Raw genomic sequence first — 10980 nt, 5'->3', positions numbered from 1 at the left:
ATTATGCTAGAGACAAAAGCAGGCCTATTATCATTTTGAAGGGACAGCAGTCTAAATTGGGGGATAATTTTCTTAAGGAGAGGTTTAACAACTTCAGAGGCATTTTCTGTCCTGGTGGGATATGCCTCCAACCATCCTGAAAAAATGTCCACAAATACTAGCAGGTATCTAAAATTTCCTGCGGCTCAACGTGTTTGAGTAAAGTCTATTTGCCGGTCCTCGGTGGGGCAGCTTCCTGTGTTGGTTCCCCATCTGGGGAGGTCTGACAGCAGTCTTTGGGTTATTTTGAGTACAAATCATGCAATTTTGCATGATTCGCTGGATGGTCCTCTGTAGGTTAGGCCCCATTATGTGTTTTGTTTTTTTTATGTAATACTGTTTATTTAACTTCAAAAACATTTCAGCATTCTTAACATACCAAAAAAAAAAAAAAAAAAAAAAAAACGTTGCAGATCGTGTTTAGTACAGAAGGTTCTTTCATTGATGCAGTGGCTCTTGGCTTTGCTGACAATGAAGAGTTCTATGGTTTGTTTAAAAAACAAACAGTTTAAAACTACCACACTTCAACTACAAAGGATCCAAAACACTTCTCATGTCAGCCGACCCCCCCCCCCCACCCAGCGGGATGCGATGTCTCTATATACAAGACAACCTGAAGCTAAACAGATGCCCGCTGCAGTAGCCACAGGTCCAGCCCCACAGTGCATGCCCTGAGCTAAGGCCCCTCTGGTAGGCATCGCCCCCACAGCCTCCACGCCAAGCAAGGAGAGTCAAGAGTGTGTCTTGGTTGCTTTGTTCTTTTTACAAACTATAGATTATGTACAGCTGAGAATTCGGGATTCCTAGCCAATGACCATAGGGTTAACACACCACCTTACAAATTAAAAAAAAAACAAGCCAGAAACATCTTTAAATGTCTTGTCACACCAACAGCAAAGTGCACAGAGTGAGAACAAGAGAGCCTTTTCCTTTCTAAATATGTTTGGAAGTATGTACAACTTTGATACAGTTTCCAGGTGCTCCAGACACCCATGGCCACTTCACGTAAACCACTGACAATCGCTAGAGCACTCTGAGAGACTACGATATGGTCATGATCCAATCGGGTAATTAAACCTAACGAGGGCAACAGACACGTCTGGGGCGAGAGGTGTGTCAATCACGGTGCTCCTTACTCTGAGGTATTCACAAGGAGACAGATCAACAGTTTTATTCATCCTCCTCCTCCTCATCTTCCTCTTCCACCTTTCTCTGGGCAACTTTAGCAGGACCCTTGGCACCATCAAACTTCCCTTTAGACTTATAGTGTGCGACATCCTTCTCATACTTCTCCTTCAGCTTCGCTGCCTTGTTTATGGCTGCTTCTCGCTGTCACTTAAGTTATTCCACATCTTGCCCAGCTTCTTTGCCACATCTCCAACAGAGATGCCAGGATTTGTAGATTTGACCTTGGGGCGGAATTCGGAACAGAACAGGAAAAATCCAGACAGTGGCCTCTTGGGGGCATTAGGGTCCTTCTTCTTGCCTCCCTTAGCTGGTCCGTAATCCTTCATTTCCTGATCATAGCGCACTTTATCTTCCTTTGCCATTTCATCAAATTTAGGCTTCTCTTTCCCAGACATTGTCTCCCACCTCTCAGAGCACTTCTTGGAAAATTCTGCAGAATTGACAGGGACCTCAGGGTTTTTCTTCACACGTCTGCACAAAGAAGGCATAAGCAGACATCTCACCCTTTGGTTTCTTGAGGTCACCTTTAGCCATCTTGACTGTATTGTTCACTAGTCTGGGCAGTGCAGAGCCCATTATGTGTTTTTGAATCCACTGTAAGGTGACCTCTCTCCCATCCCGTAATGGGTACTATTATGAATATGCTGCAGCACCATATCCAAGAGGGCCTCAGGAATCAGAACAATTCCTTGTGCACTACATTTCCAGCAAGGCAAGGTTGTGATCCAGAGTGAATCCCCACTCTTTGGCCCCCTCCTTGTCCTTTTCTGAATATACTGGCGGGTATTTTGACCTGTCAGTCTGTAGGAGAAGTGACCCTATCATGGCTTGATAATCCCCTTCCTTTGCTGTTTTCTTTGCAGCTTGGTCAGCTAACCAGTTGCCTTTTATTGTATGAGTTTTGCCATTTTGGTTGCCTGGGGAGTGCATTATGGCCACTCGTGAGGGCTTATGGACTCCTTCTAATAGTGACAGAATTTCAGAAGCATTTTTTATGTCTTTATTGTTTGAAGTGAAGAGCCCCCCCTTTCTTTCAAGATCGCCCCATGAGCATGTACCATGGAGAAGGCATAGTGAGAGTCTGTGTATATATTTACTCACTTCCTTTTAGTTAGTAGGGTTCTTGTCAAAGCAATGATTTCTGCCTTCTGAGTTGAGCTCCCTGGGGGCAGGGCTTTTGCTTCAACAATCTTTTTAAGAGTTACCAATGCATACCCAGTGTTTCACCTACTTGGTCCATGAGGCTGCTTCCATCAGTGAACAGCTTCATATATGTCTTGGCCAAGGGTTGGTCTGTTAAGCCTAGTCTGCCAGAGTACACTAGCTTGATGACATGTAGGTAGTCGTGCTCTGGGGATTGTGCAACATCAATTGGGAGCAATGTGGCTGGATTTAGGGCTGAAGTGACCTGAAGTCTTACATTGGGATTGTCCAAGAGAATGGCTTGGTACTTTCCTACCCTCCCAGAAGTCAGCCAATAACCCCCTTTTTGTTCTAGTAAAGAAAGAACATGATGAGGGACATACACAGTGGTGAGTTGCTCCACGGTAAACTCAGCTTCCAGAAGTATGTCACAAGTAGCTGCTACAGCTCGAAGGCAAGGGGGCCATCCCTTAACAGTCTGTTCTAGTTGTTTTGAGAAGCAGGCAATGGATCACGGGATATTCCCCACAGTCTGAATTAACACCTGGGACTTATGCCTTGTCTCTCATGAGTATACAATGTGAAAGGTTTCTTTAAGTCTGGTAGTCCCAAAGCTGGGGCTGAGACTTTGTTTTTATTGTTTCAAAGGCTACTTGGCACCCAAGTAAGGGGCTCAAAATCATCACCCTTTAAAGCTTCACAGAAGGGCTTTACTATGAGCCCATAGTTCGGGATCCAAATCTGACAGAACCTTGCCATTTCCAGAAATCCCCCTCAGTTGTCTGTGAGTCTTGGGTGTTCCCAAGCTTGCAACTGCCTGTTTTCTATCAGGAAAAGATTGCACTGTCCTTGGGAAAGGAAAAAACACAGATACATGACTTGTATCTTTTTTCTGGGAGACCTTATATCCAGAATTGGCCAAACAGTTCAGGGTTCTCATGGTATTCTGAACACACTCACCATACGTAGTGCTTGCTATGAGCAAATCGTCCACATACTGGAGTAAGAGTCCCCCATCCAATATTAAGTTTCTAAGGTCCCTGCCAACATCTCCCCAAACAAGGTAGGGGAATTCTTAAGTGCTTTAGGCAGGACTGTCCAACAATACTATTGGACTACCTGTGTTTCTAGGTCCTGCCATTCAAAAGCAAACAGCTGCTGCAATTCCTCTGCAAAAACTGAGAACTAGCTGTATTCTCCCGGAATAGTTGTAAGTGGAGTGTATGGTTAGGTACAACAGAGTGCACATCTTGGACTATTACATTGATAGCCCTCAAGTCATGGACAAAGCGATATACTCTGTTGAGTTTGCCTTTTTGACCAGGAGGATAGTAGTGTTATATGGGGACCTACAAGGTATAATCAGTCCTGTTTTCAAAAAATTTTCAAGAACTGGCTGAATTCCTTTTTTGGTGTATTGCACCCTTTTTAACAGGATTTGTATTGGCCATATGTTTTTGTTCTTCCTTGGGATGCCATCAGCCCACACTTGCGGCCTTACCTTTTCCTAGACCTCAGGGGGAAAGAGCTCTGTCTCCTTTTCTGGGACATCCATAAGTGCCATCTATAGGCTTACAGTGTGCTCCAGTGGGACCCTGATGTCAAGCTGTTCTGGCAAAAAAATTACCTGAGTGTTTAATTTACAAAGGAGATCTTGAACTAAAACAGGCATTGGACATGCTAGCATATATAAGAAACTGTGTTTCAGGGTGAGGTCCCCTAATTGGCATTCTAGAGGTTGTAAGAAAGAATGACTTTGTACTTCTCCAGAAACTCTCATGACCAGGATGGGTTGACATGTTTTCTGTACCACCTTGATATTTACCACAGAGTATGTTGCACCCTAATCTATTAGAAAGTCAATCAACTTGTCCCCCACTGTCAAAGTTACCCAGGGCTCCTGTGGGGAAACTGGAATTGGGCACAAGTCCAAGGGAGCCCCCTGGCCTCTTCATTCACCATCAGTGTCCCTCTCTGTCCACCATATGAGAGGCTCCCATCTTTCTCTTATTGTTTTCCTTCTTATTTTTTAGATTAGGACAATCTTATTTTCCAGTGCCCTTCCCCTTTACAGTAAGCACATTGTTCCTTCCCCAATGGTGGTATAGCGCTCTTGGGGTTACTTGCCTTCCAGGAATCCAATGTTGCTGCCAGAAAAGCTGTGTTCCATCTTGCATCCTCTTGCTTCTGTCATTGTTCCCTGCTGTTGAACACTTTAAAAGCTACATCTACTAATTGAGAAGGGTGCATTCCAAATGCACCCATCTAACTTTTGTAATTTTCTTATGTCTGGGGAGTTTTGCCCAATGAAGGTCATTCATATTTACCATTTTCATATTTTGGGGGGGCCTCGAGGCTGAATCTGTGTAGAGCCTGTAAGCTTGATAAATTCTTTCTAGAAACTCTGATGAAAACTCATTGGGTTTTGGTGTATCTCCTGAATTTTGTTTAAGCTCTTCTGCCTAGGGTATCCCCTTTCAAAGATCTGCTGAGACACACTTCCTAAGATGCTCTTGGTGCGGCATATCTCATTAGGATCCCAGTGAGGCTCAGCAATAGGAACTGTCAGATATGCTTCTGGAGTTCCACCTGGATCTGCTAAATGAAGCTGGTGTGCTTCCTCTAGCCTTGTCAATGACCATCCTTCTTTCATCTCCAGGAAGCATCATATTCATCAGACGGTGAATGTCTGCCCAAGAGAGATGGAATATCAGCACAAGGGAAATTGCCCTGCTCCACAAGTGGCTCCCAGTCCAAACTGGGCGCCCTGTCAGGTCTTAGATGGTGACACCAAACCAGACCCTTGTGCCCTGGGGGGTTAACACAGAAACTTCTAATTGATCCCTATAAGTAGGGGAAACAGGAGGCAGTGAAAGGAGTGAATATGTTGGTCACATGGGGGTGGCTGGAACAACTGCCTGTGCAGCCTGCTTGAGCAGTGGGGAAGCTGGGTGGGCTGCAGGGGGGTTAAGCTTTGAAATAACATGGCAGGGGGCGGGGGGGGGGAGTTAAGCTTTGAAATAACACGTCCTCACATTTTCTCCCTCTCTTTCTGGTAGAATAGGTTTTCTCTTGGTTTTCCTTTTAGACTGCTGTACCATAAGGCTGCAGCCATATGACTTCTTTTCCTCCTGATGCAATAGCATAAATGCTTCTACATAAGGAAAGTCATCATTTTTACCTGCTTCTTTTACAAAACAATTCTAATTGCAAGAACATATAATAATTAAGGGAGCCATTCAAGGGGCATCACTCTCCTGATCCTAACATATATTGGGGCCACATAGTATTACAATAGAATATCACCTCTTTCTTAGTCATGGGCCCACAGCTATATTCTGCTCATTTATTTAAGATATTCCCCAAAGGGCTTTCCTTAGGGACAGATGGAGTATTTCAAGAACAACAAAACACAAAAAAGCACAAGCAAATTCAAATACCAAAAGCACAAACAGATTCTATCATGTATGAATGCAAAACAAAAGCAAACGAACACGTTCACAAATCACATAGAGTCCAACAATTCCCCTCTTCAACAGAGTACCCCAATCAAATGCAACACAAGTTGGCTTTTCCCTTAAAGGAAAAGTCCAAATTGAGAGAGGAGAATGTTCCTGGCTGTACATACCAGAGCAACTGACCCTACTGTATGGCTCCCAAATGTCAATTCCTTGCTGCAACTGCCAAGCACTGGGGTAGCCCATGCCACTTCAGGGAATTTTGAAGGGAACATCCTCAGGACAAGTGGTCCTGGCAGCTGCTAGGGCCTTACCTGAAAATTCCCCAGACAGGGCTGGCTGGCCACAAGCAGCAAGGCTCCTGGCTGACTTCGCCAAAATGGATACTGAGCCCAACAGGTTGTTGTTGCTCTGCTCACTGCACAACAGGCCAATAAATCAGGAGATGGATAAGAAAACAGATGGCAGTGAAGTAGAGGGATGTGGAATGCATCCCTCTCCACAGATGCATTGGGAATGCACCAAAGGATGCAATAATTCCCACAGAGATCCAGCAGAACACCAGCAGATGACCTCAGACACCAGAAAGGACTGCAAGGATCCCGACATAACCGGTAGGGAGGCATCTACGACAGCTCAAAGAGGGTGAAGCGGCAGACCTGTGGCAGACGGGAGGGAGTGAGAAACACACGGAGGGTCCGCACCACAGTTCAGCGTTCCTGGACACAGATGTCGATCCACAGCTGAACAGAGGGTCCGGGAGCGGAAGCATGGGAACCGGAGAGCTGGTTCAGGGTGAGGAACATTGTTGCCAGTAAGGTGACGGACCGAGAGGACAGGAGGGAAGAGGTCCGCGGTGACTCTCTCGGCGCCTCTGCAACAGGCAGCGGAGAGATGCCCTGTGGGCCACCTAAGGCACTCAAGGATAACAAGTACCCTCAGGCACTCAGGCGGGGCTAGATTAAAACCCCTTGGAATGCAGGCAGCAGAGAGGCTGCAGAGAAAAAAAAAACCCGAGAGAGGCCCAACTCTGAGACTTTCTGTTTACACCTGAGCCACCAGCGTCCCTCTGCAACAGGCACCTCCAAGCCCGACTGAAACAACAGTGTGCCACTGCTCACTCACTCCCAGTGGAAGGAGCCACTATTGTACCCTCTCCCTCGCCACACACCAACGCTTACAGACGAACAATAAAGGAAGCACTGCTGGTCACAGAATAATGCAAAAAAACCCAAGGCGAGTAGAAGGACACTTACAGCTGAGACTCTAAGGAAACAGAAATATTAGTAGCAATCCTATTGAACTGGTCCATTCTGGGATCAGTTCTGGATTTTTTTTTTTCCTTTAATAATTACGATCTTAGTCCTAAGGGATCTACAAGTTTTATAACATAATTTTTTAATGCTATTTTTTGTTCTATTTTTATTTTTTTGCCTTTTTATATACTTCTATTTCTAGCTAAGTTTTTGGTAGTACGGACAATATATCTCTCATACTTTCCTTTCATCCCTATCTTTTATACAATTCTATTCCTTTTTATTTGCATATTTCCAATCACACTACACTCTTCTGTTCCCCTTTCTTCCATCCATTTTTAGTTTATTTTATCTTAACATACTTAGAAGCAACACTATTGATCTGCTCAGACTCCTTGCTCTATTCTCCAGATGATGCACCACCTTAGTATTTAATATTACGTTTTTGTCTTTATCTTAGTTCTTAGCACAATTGTCTAATTTCATTCTGAGAATCTCCATTTTGTCTGGTGGTACTCTAGCTTTCCTATATTTGATTCTAGCTTACAAAATCTCCCTGGATTAGTGTTTGTATGTGTAAGGTGTTATTTGTTTGTTTGCTTGCTTTTGCTTTTGTTTCTGATTTGTTCTGTTTCAGTTGTCAATTTCTTTGGGTTTCTCTTTGAATATCTGATAGCATACTGGGGTTCTTTCAGGTCTTTCCAGAGCCTTATGTCCTAATGCATGCGGTAATTGTGTGTCTTATACATGTATGTGTTACCTAGACTTAGTATCTGTTTAACTCAACACTTGGGCATTAGTCTGAGGCTTCAACAGTCTTCTATAAACACCTCTATTGCCAGGACAAGCAACCCCAAAAGTTTGGAAAACCATGAGGAAACAAAGAAACACCATGCAGGCAAAGGAGCAGAAAAAAAACCCACAAGACCAAATAAATGAGGAGGAAATAGGAAAAATGCCTGAAAAAGAATTCAGGGTAATGACAGTAAAAATGATACAAAATCTCGATAACAAAATAGAGAAAGTACAAGAAACAGTTCATAAGAACTCAGAAAAACAAACAGCAATGGATAACAAAATAACTGAAATTAAAAATACTCTAGATGCTCTAACCAGCAGAATGACTGAGGCAGAAGAACGAATAAGTGAGTTGGAAGATAGAATGGGAGAAATAACTGCCACAGAGCAGGAAAAAGAAAAAAAAAATAAAAAGAATAGAAGACAGTCTCAGAGACCTCAGTGATAACATTAAACGTAGCAACATTCGAATTATAGGCATCCCAGGAGAAGAAGAAAAAAAGAAAGGGTCTGAGAAAATATTCGAAGAGGTTATAGTGGAAAACTTCCCCAACATGGGAAAGGAAATAATCAAGTCCAAGAAGCACAGAGAGTCCCATACAGAATAAACCCAAGGAGAAATACACCAAGGCACATATTAATCAAACTAATGACAATTAAACACAAAGAAAAAAATTTAAAAGCAGCAAGAGAAAAGCAACAAATAACATATAAGGGAAAACCCATAAGGATAACAGCTGACCTTTCTACAGAAACTCTGCAGGCCAGAAGGCAATGGCAGGATATACTGAAAGTCCTGAAAGAGAGAAACCTACAGCCAAGAATACTCTACCCAGCAAGAATCTCATTCAGATTTGAGGGAGAAATCAAAAGCTTTCCAGACAAGCAAAAGTTAAGAGAATTTAGCACCACCAAACCAGCATTACAACAAGTGCTAAAGGAACTTCTCTAAGTAGGAAACACAAGAAAAGGAAAACACCTACAAATACAAACCCAAAACAATACAGAAAATGGTAATTGGAACACACATGTCAATAATCACTTTAAATGTAAATGGATTAAATGCTCCAACCAAAAGACACAGACTGGCTGAATGGATACAAAAACAAGACCCTTCTATATGCTGCCTACAAGAAACCCACTTCAGACCAAGGGATACATATAGACTGAAAGTGAAGGGATGGAAAAAGATATTCCATGCAAATGGAAGTCCAAAGAAAGCTGGAGTAGCAATACTCATATCAGACAAATTAGACTTGAAAGTAAAGACTATTAAAAGAGACAAGGAAGGACACTCCATAATGATCAAGGGATCCATTCAAGAAGAACATATCACAGTGGTAAATATCTATGCCCCCAATATAGGAGCACCTCAATACATAAGGCAAATGCTAACAGCTATGAAAGGGGACATTAACAGCAACACAATAATAGTGGGAGACTTGAACACCCCACTTACATCAATGGACAGATCATCCAAACAGAAAAGAAAGACACACAAGCTTTAAATGACACATCAGACCATCTCGACTTAATTGATATTTATAGGATATTCCATCCAAAAACGACAGACTACACTTTCTTCTCAAGTGCACACGGAACATTCTCCAGGATAGATCACATCTTGGGTCACAAATCAAACCTCAGCAAATCAAGAAAATTGAAATCATATCAAGCATCTTCTCAGACCACAATGCCATGAGACTAGATATCAATTACAGGAAAAAAACTGCAAAAAATACAAACACATGGAGGCTAAACAATTCACTCTTAAACAACCAAGAAATCACTAAAGAAATCAAAGAGGAAACCAAAAAATATCTAAACAAATGACAATGAAAACACAACAACCCAAAACCTATGGGACACAGCAAAATCAGTTCTAAGAGGGAAGTTTATAGCAATACAGTCCTACCTTAAGAAACAAGAAAATTATTGAATAAACAACCTAACCTTACACCTAAAACAATTAGAAAAAGAAGAACAAAGAAACCCAAGGTGAGCAGAAGGAAAGAAATCATAAAAATCAGGTCAGAAATAAATGAAAAAGAAAGGAAGGAAGCAATAGCAAAAATTAATAAAACTAAAAGCTGGTTCTTTGAGAAGATTAACAAAATTGATAAACCATTAGCCAGACTCATCAAGAAAACAAGGGAGAAGATGCAAATCAACAGAATTAGAAATGAAAAAGGAGAAGTAACAACGGACACCTCAGAAATACAAAACATCATGAGAGACTACTACAAACAACTATAGGCCAATAAATTGGATAACCTGGAAGAAATGGATACATTCTTAGAAAAATACAATCTCCCAAGACTGAACCAGGAAGAAATAGAAACTATGAACAGACCAATCACAAGTACAGAAATTGAGACTGTGATTAAAAATCTCCCAACACACAAAAGCCCAGGACCAGATGGATTCACGGGCAAATTCTATCAAACATTTAGAGAAGAGCTAACACCTATCCTTCTCAAACTCTTCCAAAATATTGCAGAAGGCGGAACACTCCCAAACTCATTCTACGAGGCCACCATCACCCTGATACCAAAACCAGGCAAAGATGTCACAAAAAAAGAACATTACAGACCAATATCACTGATGAATATAGATGCATAAATCTTCAACAAAATACTAGCTAACAGAATCCAACAGCACATTAAAAAAAAATCATACACCATGATCAAGTGGGGTTTATCCCTGGGATGCAAGGATTCTTCAATATATGCAAATGAATCAATGTGACACATCATATCAACAAATTGAAGGATAAAAACCATATGATCATCTCAACAGATGCAGAAAAAGCTTCTGACAAAGTTCAACATCCATTTATGATAAAAGCTCTCCAGAAAATGGGCATAGAAGGAAATTACCTCAACATAATAAAAGCCATATATGAGAAACCAAAAGCCAACATTGTTCTCAATGGGGAAAAACTGAAAGAATTCCCTCTAAGAACAGGAACAAGACAAGGGTGCCCACTCTCACCATTATTATTCAACATAGTTTTGGAAGTTTTAGCCACAGCAATCAGAGAAGAAAAAGAAATAAAAGGAATCGAAATTGGAAAAGAAGAAGTAAAATTGTCACTC

The 10980-nt window shown here is 42.0% G+C and overlaps 1 pseudogene; it reads right to left on the bottom strand.

The window, feature by feature from the left end:
- Positions 1 to 692: 692 nt before the first annotated feature.
- On the bottom strand, positions 693 to 4861 carry LOC130844796 (high mobility group protein B3-like; annotated as a pseudogene).
- Positions 4862 to 10980: the final 6119 nt, after the last annotated feature.

Source organism: Hippopotamus amphibius, chromosome 2 (assembly GCF_030028045.1).
Source record: "Hippopotamus amphibius kiboko isolate mHipAmp2 chromosome 2, mHipAmp2.hap2, whole genome shotgun sequence".
NCBI lineage: Eukaryota > Metazoa > Chordata > Mammalia > Artiodactyla > Hippopotamidae > Hippopotamus > Hippopotamus amphibius.
Note: the sequence above shows the minus strand (reverse complement) of the source record. Positions and strands in the feature narration are given on the sequence as shown.